We start from the raw sequence: 12,269 nt of genomic DNA on the forward strand, positions 1-12,269 counted from the left end.
GCTTTCTTATTATTACTTTCTAGTATATAAGGGTTAAAAAAAGTCGAAGAATTTTCTCATTTTATACCTTCTCGAGTCTGAAAAAACAGATTTTTGGTATCAGGACTTTGTCTGTCTATGTACATGATAACTCAAAAATGCTTTCAGCTAAAACGGATAAAATTTAGTATGAACACATAATTTGCATATTTTATCTAATTTTGAACGAAATTCATTCACAGGAAGTTATCTGTTTTTCTGATTGAGAAGAAATGACCGAAATAATTACAAATATAACAAACATAGCGAGCTAGATTTATAAAATTTGGTACACAGATATAGTATCTTTTGTGTTGATCCCTGTCAAATCTATCAAAGAATGAACCGTTTGTCTGTCTGTACTTTCGCAAACATGTAAACAAGATAATTTAAAACCTCAAGACGTTAGATAAATGAAACTTGCAACGTGATCTTGTTACTAAAATTGTAGTTCTATACCACAGTTTTGATTTTAATCGTTCGAAAGAGAAAGGCCACCAAAAATAAATATTCAGTTTCCTTTATTATATTAATAAAGCTCAAAAATCTCATAGTGGAACTCTAAATATAAAACTTAGAACACTCGTACCTCTCAATGCATATCAGAATCCACAATTTCACATGAGGGGAGAGGGGGGAGGGCAACTGAGAGAATCTTGTTGAAGTGAATGCGAGAAAATTTAGAGGAGACAATTCCTAATCTAAAAAAATGTTTTAAGTTACAAGTACGGAGAAATTTATAAGTTAAACTTTTGAAAAATATCCAATCCCCTTGTCAAATATTATTTAGTTATTTAGAAAAATTTTGTCATTTTTTTAAAAAAAAAACTTTTTAGTTTAAAATAACTTTTTAATTTCATTTGTTCATTTTTTTAACGTGATATATTGAAATCAACTTTTAAAAGAAGTGATCTGCAACTAGGCATTTTGCTATTTCAGTTTGCCAGAATGCCCTATTTAAAATTATTTTTATAAAAACCAAATTAAAATTGTTAAAATATTTAGGTTTGAAAGTTTGGAAGGAAAAAAGAACCCTGAGATTTATATCACCTAAGGGTTCTAAAAAGCTTAATGCGATGGCTTCAATGAAGGTATTTAAGAATATAAAGTGGTTAAAAGTAGATGTACAAACAACAGAGAGCGGTGAAACACGAGCAGAAAGGGTTGAAAATCACTGACCTCAACGTTTTTCTCTGAGTACCACGATGTGGAAGTTCGTCTCATGTCAGCTGTTACTTATAAATTATAAAATGGTTTTATTTCCGCTATCGCTTGAAAACCAATGAATGAGATGTCCGCTCGAACGAAGAGTGGAAAAATTTTTAGTGAGAGTATTTGACTAAAAATAAACACTTCGAAAACCAGAGAAACCATAAGTATCACTCGTTGTAATATCATCTTTCTCTTAAGCGCTTAACGTTATAGTCATAAAATGCCCTCAAAAACCGCAGCAGATTACAATCGTTATTTATAGAATTACACACAAGTTTCAGCAATTTGAGTTGATTGAAGATATCTATCAGAGCTGACTCAAGCAGAAAGGGGTTGGGGGAGAAAAAAACAACAAGGTTAGTATATATATAGTTCAGAAAGTTTATTCATTCGAATAAAATGCATTTGAAACTATCAATTAAGTAAGTAAATATTTAATTAAGTGTGAGATTATTAATTGAGTGTGTAAATAATTCATTAAGTTTGAAATTATTAATTAAGCTTGAAAATAGTATTTAAAATCATTTTAATGGTATTTTGAATCTGCTTTTAGTAATTAAGATAAAAAAATTAATAATATTGCACTTTAGCCGCCTCGGGCGACCTATTGGTTAGCTAAGATTAACAGTTACTAAAAATTTCAACTAAACATTTTGAGCAATTTTGTTTTGATGCCTCCTCAGACAAATATTTTTAAATTTCAAATTTTCATAGAAATAAAAGTTACATCATTTCAAAAGCCTTACACAGTTTTACTCATTGTGACAAGCTTATATATTCAATTATATCACAGAATATAGCAATCGTATTTAAAAATGGGTGCATTTTTAAAAATTTTTCATCATTACTTGATTTTAAAATCCAAACCCCTAATTGTAATCTCAAAAAAATTTCAAAACATTTGTTAATATCATATCTTGCACTGAAACATACTCAACATAAAAAAAACAAACAACGAATCATATCATGATCATTAGTAATGGAAGAGAAGACAAATATTAATACCAACAATGCAAACGATTTCAGTTTCACCTCAACAATTAAGTATATTGTAAAATAAGTTTAAAATATTTTTTAAATGATTAAACGTTGAAAAAAATTTTATAATGGGCAAAATAGTAGGTTTCATTAAACTTTTTTTTTCAGTTTAAAGATGATGTAAAAATTATTTTTTGTGCTGTAATATTTTTTGGAAATTATCGCGGAAAAACGCCAAAAACACTCTTAAATTTTAATTAATTAAGATTCTAATTAAAATGTCCAAAAATCTCTCCTAGATGCATATTCAATACCCTGTTAATCGTGCAATATTTTCCATTTAAGGAGAAAAAAAAATATTGAATTTCGATACAAAATTTCTTTTTTGTTGCAAACAATGTGATAATGAAATGAGTAATATTTTATAAGGGCTGCCATCCGACTAATGAACGTCAAACATACAGATCAGATAATAGTTTTGTCTCGTCGAAAACTGGTGAAATATTCAGGAGTCGAGAGCTTTCTGGTTTTCAATACACGCAAGCAAAAACTATCCCAACTTAGAAAGCAATAAATAATACTCTTTTTCTTTTATTTTAATGGATGCTATTTTTTCTAAAGCACATGATTTTTTTTCAAACATTATAAAAAGAACTAAGTCGATTCTGACTTATTTCTCTTTTAACAATCTATTGTGCTTGATTTATTTAAAGAAGTTTTTATACAATGATTTCTATAAAATCCTCAATGGAACGTTTTCCCTTCTTTTGCTTTCTTTTTATATTCTTCCTCTACAGCAGTAAATCTTGCTCTGTAAGAAGTACCGGCATAAAGAAATTGTCAAGATAAAGGAAAAAAATTACGAATAACAATTTTAAAAGATCTCTAATACTGAAGCCAAAATAAATAAATAATTTTTAAAAAAAGATATTTTTAGTCCAGACGAATTCTCATGAAAAGTATCAAAACGTGGAAAAAAAATTCATAGAAGCAGTTTTATGGATATCAGTTATTGAGAAGGCTATCCAAAACAGGCCTCTTTCGCGCGGATATATTACTGGATAAAAAAAAGTGAATCACCAATTTTTCGGATTTCAATAATTTTTAATCAGGGGTAAATTTAATAATAATTTAATAATTTTTAATCTTTGGGAGACTATAAAATAAGCTGTGAACATCTTGACGACTTAATCAGGTTAGAAGAAAATTTTTTAAAAAAATGCAAATTTGAAAAAAAATATAAATTTTTTTTTTTAATATTTGAGTTAAATTTCTGGAATTCTACTTAAGTTCGTGTAAATAAAAAAAATAAGTGGTAAAAATCTCAGATCTATAGAAAAGATCAAGATAATTTCTTAAAAAAAATTCAAATTTTGTCAAAAAAAAAACAGGGCCATCAAAAAGTATTTTTTTTCAATCAGAATTCGCAGACAAAAAACGGATAGACATACAAATAAAAAAATGGAACTTGTAAAAGTTGTATTTAATATAAATTTGAATAATTAATTAAAAATCAGAGAAAAACTATACGGTAATGGCAGAACCTCCCCTCCCCCCCCAAAAAAAAAATCTTTCAACACCCATTTAACATACACAACTTCAGAGGGGTGTAGCATTTAATAGCTCAGTTTATCTTTCTATATGTTAAAGAACATGAGAGTCAAATTTCGTTCAAATCCACCAATCAATATATATGCTTACCACCTACAAAATATTTTTTATGAGGGCTCAAAAAAGTATTTTAAATTGATAAATAGGATAATTATATGCTTAATATTCGATTGAGCTACCTGAATAGCTCAGAAATACTTTAAGTCTATAGTTAAATATCATTTAAATTCAAAAGTGGTAAATATGCTTACCACTGCCCGTTTACGATATAAGAGTTTTCATAGAAACATTAAGTTCCAACGTTTGTCAATAAATTTTAACTCCTGAAAAAGTTTTCAGACCTGAAACACCATTGTGTCGTGTTCCTTATGTCTAAGATATTCTTAAATTTAATTATCGCTATTTGTTACTGAATTTATTTGATTTAAATTCAACATTTATTTTTAATAATTAACAAAAACTGTTGATGCAGTTGGAATTTCTTAAAATTCGCAATCTTCCTGTTAACACTTTTATGCACATTTTGATTTCATTTTTGAAGCATTGATTATTTGAATACTGTAGTTTAAGACATTTTAGTTGATTTCTTAAAGCAAAATATGGTTAAGATTTTATTAATAAAATGGCATCAGTTTCATTTTTATGCTATGTAGCAATCCGTCCAGTCAGCCTAATAATTGTAAAATGGGCTTTAAGCTTTAATGTAAGACATTACTGAATTTGAATTCCATGATTTCTAACGAAAAAAAATAACCGTATAAAGTTATTTCAAATTACCTAAAAGTTAAATGGTGAGTATACTTAACAATGAACACTCGATGATCTTTTTATCCTTAGCATTCAGTGGTATGTATACTTTCAGTTTTCTCTGAATGATTTCTGATAAGTATATTTACCACCTTTTATTTCATAAATTAAATGGAAAATCAACAAACTTTTGATGTTTTAGTATTTATATCATCAGTTTATCATGATATTACCTTAAAAAATTTATTTGTCAATGCCCCGAATTATGCCCTATAACGGGTTAATATAGTGAGAGATCTAAGCAGTTACTTACTTTGTCTATTTGATAATCCGGCTTGATTCCTAAGAGTGAAAGAAGTCATTCACAATCTGAAGTAAGTAAGCAAGCAAACGATTCTTGTAGGGCTGCCACCAAGAAAGAGCGAAAGTCATGAGCAAACTCACCTTTTCAGCAGATGTGTGAGGAGCAGATGCATTCGCTTCCTCTCTTGTCATGTGTTCGGCACTCTGAAATAGCCTGTGAGGAGGAGGAAGTCGCCCGCTCAGGCTAGGACTAGATAAATAAACTGCGCGTAAATCACCAAGAGAAAGCTAATTGTTTATCTGAGCGCAGGACGCACTCGAAGCAAATGAATATCCGCTGCTATTGCGAGTGCACGCTGTTTTTCAGCTCTTTTTTTGAATAATGCTTCTTTGAATATTACTTGTATCCGGTAGGTTGGGCAATTCTCAACCGTAAGTGAAAAATCTGAGACGAAATTTTGTAAAATTAAAGTGACCGGATTTTGCATTTAATTAGGATGCTGTAGAACTCGGGTGCGTTTCGCTCGGGATGTCGTTTGGGTAAGGAGACAAAATAAAATTAAAAATAAAAAGGTTGAATAGATAAGATATAACAAAACAAAAATTTAGAAGAAACAGAAATTAGCAAATCAGAAGATATAAAGAAAGTTAAATAAAACATTATTTTTATTTTCTTGCCTACAAGAAAAAATTTACAATTGTCAAAAATTCGAATGTGAGATTTTTTCGAATCCCTATGTTTCATATCTTTCTGAGTCCGAAAAACACATTTTATGGATTTATATCTGCCATTCTCTCTGTCAGTCTGTAAACACGATATCTCAACCAGTGGGTGTGGTCTCCCAAAAACTTTCTCGCATAATCGCTAATAAAGATTTATCCCCTATTCACGCAAAAAGATTGCGGACCTTGGGTAGGGCAGAGGATGCCTTGTATGACATTGGCGAAAAATAGCTACGATATATTAACATTTAGCATGAATTTAGCATTTTTATTGAATTTATTACGTTGGCAATTAATCCTTAGCATGCGTTTAATAGTATTAGAAGTTTGCACGTATTTTAATCAGCGACATCTATTGGTAAACATGCGAAGTATCTCTATAATCAACAATGGTTCTGAGTTTTACCAATTTACTATTACTTTATTGTTATCATTTTAAAAGTTTTCCATTTAGTATTATTGAGTTATTCAGTGTATAAAGACCCCAATCATGGAACGCTCCAAATTGCATTTTCGACATTCATTGCTTTTTTTGCTTTATTTGAAGAAATATGCTGTCAAAGCCCATCATACACATTTAGAAACTTATGGTGATACTGCTCCGTCATATCCCAATGGTCGGTTTTGGTTCCAACGATTTAAGAGTAGTGGTTTCGATGTGAATGACAAAGAAAGGCCTAGAGTGGTACCAAAAAAATTCGAAGGCAATCAGTTGCAAGATTTATTGGATGAAAACGGAAAAAAGTTGTAGAAAATGATTCTGAATATTTTGAATGATATATATGGGACCAATGTTTTTCAATAAATGCTTTTTAAAGAGAAAAAAATGATTAAAATACATGCAAGCACCTAATATTTGAAGATCGAATTTGTGTTTTATACGCAACCGATTGAAAAGATTTGACAGAAAACTACATTTATAGTCACAAAATCAATACCAAATTCGATATATTTAAATCACTGCGTTTTTGAATGAACGTGTTTACATGCTTCTGATAGTACAGACCAAGAGATGGTCAACCTCTTGTTACATTTGACTCAAACTTTGAAAGATGTCTATACTATACATGTTAAATCTGTGCATCGATTTTTCTTCGTTTTGTAGTTATCGTATCATAGACGAGCAGCAGGACAGATTATACTTGAAAATCCAGACCAACAGATTTCCTCTGAATAGATTTCTCAAAATTTGATAAGATTCTACAAATTTGGTATAAAGACTGTATGCTGAATTTCATTCATCTACAGCAAAATATTTTTGAGCTATCTTTGTCATAGATAGATAAAGAGACAGATATTTTCAAAAAATATATTTTTCGAACTCAGGTAGGTTTAAAACGTGAAGATTCGTCAAAATCTCGAGTTCGAATTTTTTGACGATTACTATATTTTCTCTTTATTTCATATACTAGAAAGTAAAATTTAAAGAACTAGAAAGATAAAATTTGGTACTCAGTTTTAGCATCTGATTTGTAGAATTCGCATCAGATTTTGAACCAAATCCATCAACGTGTTAATTGATTCTTGGTCGATCTGTATATTCACTTGCATGTAAACGCGATTTCTCGATGACAATACAAGAATTTAAATAAATGAAATTTGATACCGGATCTTGTCACTAAAACTGAAATTCTGTGCCACATTTTATCTTCAATCGGTTGAAAATAAAGGATGCCCTTATGCAAGTTGAGGTTCGAACTCGCAGCATTAGGGTTCATAGCCGAGTAACAAAGCCACTAGACAAAAGTGTACACTCCTTTCCGCAGGTTGTTATCTGGCTTATGAAATTACGACCACAGTCCAAAATTCAATTTTTTTTTTATAAATATACTAAGAAGCATATATTTCATGAATTTAAATTCTGCAATTAAATTTCTGGGGAACTCTTGGCGGTGACGTCATCATCAGCTTTATGTGAGAGAGTAACATTTTTATCAGAGATTATGCGAGAAAGTTTTAAGGAGACCATTCGTGCTGGTTTAACTTCATCCAAACTGATTACATTTGACGACCTAATTCTTAACACAGTAAGGTTGGGAAGCAAAATTCTTTAGGAGTTAACGTTTTTAAAAATCAAACCTAGTTGATCTTTTTTAACAGGAGCTTATTGAAAATTATTGAAAAACGGAGCTGTCAGGAACCTTTCATTCTAATCTGGTATATTTCTCAATTTGGGTCAAAGAGTTGGAAAGCTGGACTGTTTCTGACAAATCCGTGATGTCCAGAATCCTAATATCTTTATAAATATGACAACAGTTGTTAAGTTCAACAGGATTTATTTTTCCAAATGAAATCTAGTTGATCTTCTTGCAATATCAGCAACTTATAAGCAAAACTCGAGACAAATCTAAGATAAACAGTCCAAATGCGAGACAATCTCGTCTAATCCTCGACATCTTGCCACCTTAATAGTATATTAGAGTAAGTAATAGCAACTCTCTAGGACAGCTGGTCTGAATGGAGGCCGAAGGTTGAAAAAAAATGTTATCAGCTTATCTGCTAAATAAATAAAACACTTAATTTTCTGAATCATACAATATTAGAACAAAATCCATTTTCTGTCAAGCATAATTGACCAAGTTCTCACTTGTTTCATTACGTCCACTTAGTTTCTTAAAGAAATTTATAAGCAACAAGCTTTTACAACGAATAAATATGAATGCCGAATCTTTATGAATCATAATAAAATAAAACATGTATTTTCACAAATTTGATAAAAAAATTAACCTAAAATAAATCATTAACATATTGATTAAGTTAAATATGTGTTGAAATATGAAAATTAATTGACCAATTTATTAAAAGGGGGGTGGGAGGTCTCATAATGTGCACTTTCTTATGACTGTAAATGACTTAATAAGAGTAGTAGGGAGCGGAAAAACAAATCTGTATATACTAAAGTAACTTAAATAAATAAATTGCAAAACTAAGTGGAAAATCAATAATGCGGCGTTTTGCGAACTTTATGTTGAAGTGCGCAGAACGAATTTGAAATTGAAATTCATTCCATAAAAATAACTTTAAATGCTAAATGAAGCCTAGTAAGATTTTCAACTTGCATGAAATCGTGAACAAAATAAGGAAGTGTTGCAAAATGGGGGGAGAAAAAATATGAAACAAACGTTTTTAAAAAAAATTGGATTTTTTTAAAGTTTAAAATTTCAGATCCAAACTTTTTCAGAATTCTTCTATTTCTTTTCAAGTAGCATATCTATCATTTAAAAAAAGTTTTTTTTCTTTGTATTCGAGGTTTACATGTACTGTAATCGTCATAACATTCGAACTCGAAATTTTGACGCATCTCATTTTTCGTACCTTTCTTAGTCCGAAAAACAATTTTAAAAAAATTATGCCCGTTTGTCTATGAGCGTGATAAGCTAAAGACTTGAGCTAGACGGATGAAATTTGATGTATGGACTTATCTAGACTATATTTGTTTCCGTGTTCATCAAAACGAAGTAACTAACTCAAAACTGCAACAAATTCGATGTCTGAATTATTATAACGATTTTTACAACTCAATGTGTAAATCTGTGTAGATAACTTATCTATTTATGTGTAAGTCAACCAACTGACTCTCCGACCCGCCACGAAGGCACACGGATTTAAACCATAAGGCTGAATGATCGGACCGCCGCAACAGCAACACTAGCGGGAACTGTGGTTGAGTCTTAAGGGTCATCACCGGCCACGGTACAACCCTCCCCGAAGGAAGTACGTTCCATCATCGATGGGAGGAGTCAGATCCCCCACCTATTTGTATACCCTCCAGGGTGGCGAGATCCAACCACCATGCCAGAAGCAACTCATCCTCATTTCGAGCCCCCCCCCCGAGGCATTCTATTTATGTGTATATAAATATGATCAATTTAAGCATTTGGATGTTTCAATAAATTAACATGTTGAAAACTGAAATCCAAAGATAGAAGATAGATGAAGCAATGATTTTAGCAAAGAGAAATAAAAGCCATTAAAACTTAATTTTTTATTTCTTTATTTTATGTTAATCATTTTTATTTTATTAACTTGTTAGTAAAATTATTTTTTTTTAATCTACTGTGGCTTCAGATAGTTCGACATACACATTGGTATACAAAATTATTGAAGCAATGATTCGGTATTTATAAATATTATAATAACTAAGTAACCGTAATGAGGCGTGTAACTTATTACACTTAATAAAGCTTTAATATTATCCTAATATTTTATTATTAATAGAGTTTGTGCTCTTTGCAAACTTTATTGGCAATTAGGCCAAAAACCACTTGCGGTCCTCTCTCAGCATAACGGTCATAGGCAACTGCCTAATTGGAAATAAGCTGTGCGTAAATCCCTTTTACTCATCTCTCGCTTTGCAGCTGGCAGCGAATTCCAATTATATGAATATCGTTACCAATTGATATATTATTCTTTGTGTTTCGACACTAGCCGTTTTTGGCGATCAGCTGACTCGACGCGTGTATTGATTGTGTTAAATTTAGTTAAATCTCTTGCACGTAATTGGATGCTCATGTTCTCATTAACAAAATATTTTTAAGCATTAAATTTGGATAGATTTTACAGCCATCTTATTTTAACCAGTTAACTGTTTTTGACGAGTATACTCGTCATGGAAAACATATGGCGTTATGACGAGTTTATTCGTTAGGAATAATAATGAATCAGGAGACACAAGTATATTTTACACAGGAATTACAATTAATACATAATTAATCAAGAGATACAAGTTAACATTTCTCAAAGAGATCGAAACAATGAACTGGTTAAAAGCTTTATATCTGTTTTACTTATTATGTAATTGAATTTTTATAAGGAAATCAAGTCTCATAGCAACATAGTGTCATTAAAAACGCAATTATTTGCGTAATATATCTTCTAGTTGCTGTAACATAGACAATATATGTAACCTATAAACTGCGAAGAAAATAAACAGATTTTTTCTTTAGCTTTAATCAGTATAAGAAAATAACGGGATTACATATCTCATGAAGCAACGAAAACAGTTTGAACTTCAATGCAACGATTAGAAATTAGAAATTGCTGTTAAAAATTATGCGAACAAATATTTAAAAAAAAAACAATCCTCGAAATCTGAGGGGGAGAGGCGATTTGCATTATGACTAAACTGATATCATTAAAAGGATTTTTTTAAAAAAAATTTTCATATTGTTCAAAAATTAATTTTGTGTAAAAATATTTTAGAAATTATCGAAAAAAGACCATGAAAAGCTCGCCTGATTTTTAATTGATTGAAATTCTAATTGAAATATCAAAAAAATCGTTCCGAAATGCATATTCTCACCCTCAAAAATGTATATGTGCCAAATTTGTTAGTTCTAGTTCAAACGATATGACCTATAGAACGCCAGCGTACATACAGACACATATGGAGAAGTTCAATATAATATGACGGACCTTTTTTAGTTTTTTAAAGAATTTATTGTTTTTCTGCTTTCGGGCGTTTCTTTGAGCTTTGCCTTTCGGCTTGCTGCTACGTCGATGATGTTACAAATACTGATGGTTTTTTACATATACCGCTAGAGGGCGTTACAAGTGAGAGGCGGGGCAACATGCTTACGTAACAACATACACAGGCATATTAAACTTTATTATTAGTAGAGATAGAGATGCAAGTGCCGCAAAATCATGGTCATAACATATAAAAAAATGATAGCATATAAATTTTCGTAAAATAGTTAAAACAAAAGATTAATTTATATAAGTAATTAACATGATTAGGTTAAAATATAAAGCAAAACTGATCAGATTATTAAAAAAAAAGGCCCTTAGATTTGTAAAATGTGTGCTGACTTAGTGCCAGGTGCGTGTGAACTCAGCACTAAGCACCCGGCCTTTTCGCCACTGCTTGAATAACTAATAAAATAAACGTTGATGCTTGGTTATAAATTTAACTTATAACAAGTTAAGGTACCCGACTAGGTTCGGAAGCGAATTTAAAAAAAATGATACATAAACATCTTTTATTATACCAAATAGCTAAAACAGACTTGAAAGGCCACTATTAGAAGATAAAAATACACTCACTGCCTTTAGATTTTGGAAACTGCTTATTTAATGAAAATTTAGAAAATTTGTCAGTGTTAAGAAAAAATAGAGTCAGTTGAAAAATAATGGAAATATTTCATTTTTATTTCACCTGTGTATAACTCAAACTATATAAAATGTAAACAAACCACAAGAGAAAAATTATTTTAATAAATAAAATTTTAATGAGCATTTGAAGTTGCCGTTAGTGATTCTTTTTTGTCGAAATTTGTCTATGTTTTAAACTTGAAGTGTCTGTAAAACCTGTCTAAAAGAAGCTACCTTAAATTCCGCGGAATATCACACCCTCAAAGGGTTTGGATACAAGCATATTAAATTTCATAAAATTTTATTGAATTGATTTTGAGGAATCGTGTTTTCCTTGAATCAATCACAGTGAAATATTCATTCTTCAGAAAATGGATTTAGATAATGTACTTGTAAATTAATTCATCCAAATGCGCTGAACACAAATGTAATTATCACGCTTTTTTAAAATGCCAAAAAAAAAAAAAAAAAAAAAAAAACTACAGCTGAGTAGGTGGAGAGTGAATATAAACCTATCAAATATTATTGATTTTACCTTGAATATTTGAGAATTTTACTGTAAAAATAAAATAAATCACTCATTT

At 30.4% G+C, this 12,269-nt stretch overlaps 1 protein-coding gene across 1 annotated transcript in view; it reads right to left on the minus strand.

Moving 5' to 3' along the window:
* The window catches only part of LOC129963280 (fibroblast growth factor receptor 4-like), a 71,716-nt gene extending 66,633 nt beyond the window's left edge, over positions 1–5,083 (minus strand). The window contains exon 1 of the mRNA XM_056077546.1: positions 5,011–5,083. The gene's annotated coding sequence lies outside the window, so the exon portion shown is untranslated. The remainder of the gene's footprint in view (positions 1–5,010) is intronic.
* Between the last annotated feature and the right edge of the window lie 7,186 nt (positions 5,084–12,269).

Source organism: Argiope bruennichi, chromosome 3, assembly GCF_947563725.1.
Source record: "Argiope bruennichi chromosome 3, qqArgBrue1.1, whole genome shotgun sequence".
In the NCBI taxonomy this organism is placed as follows: domain Eukaryota; kingdom Metazoa; phylum Arthropoda; class Arachnida; order Araneae; family Araneidae; genus Argiope; species Argiope bruennichi.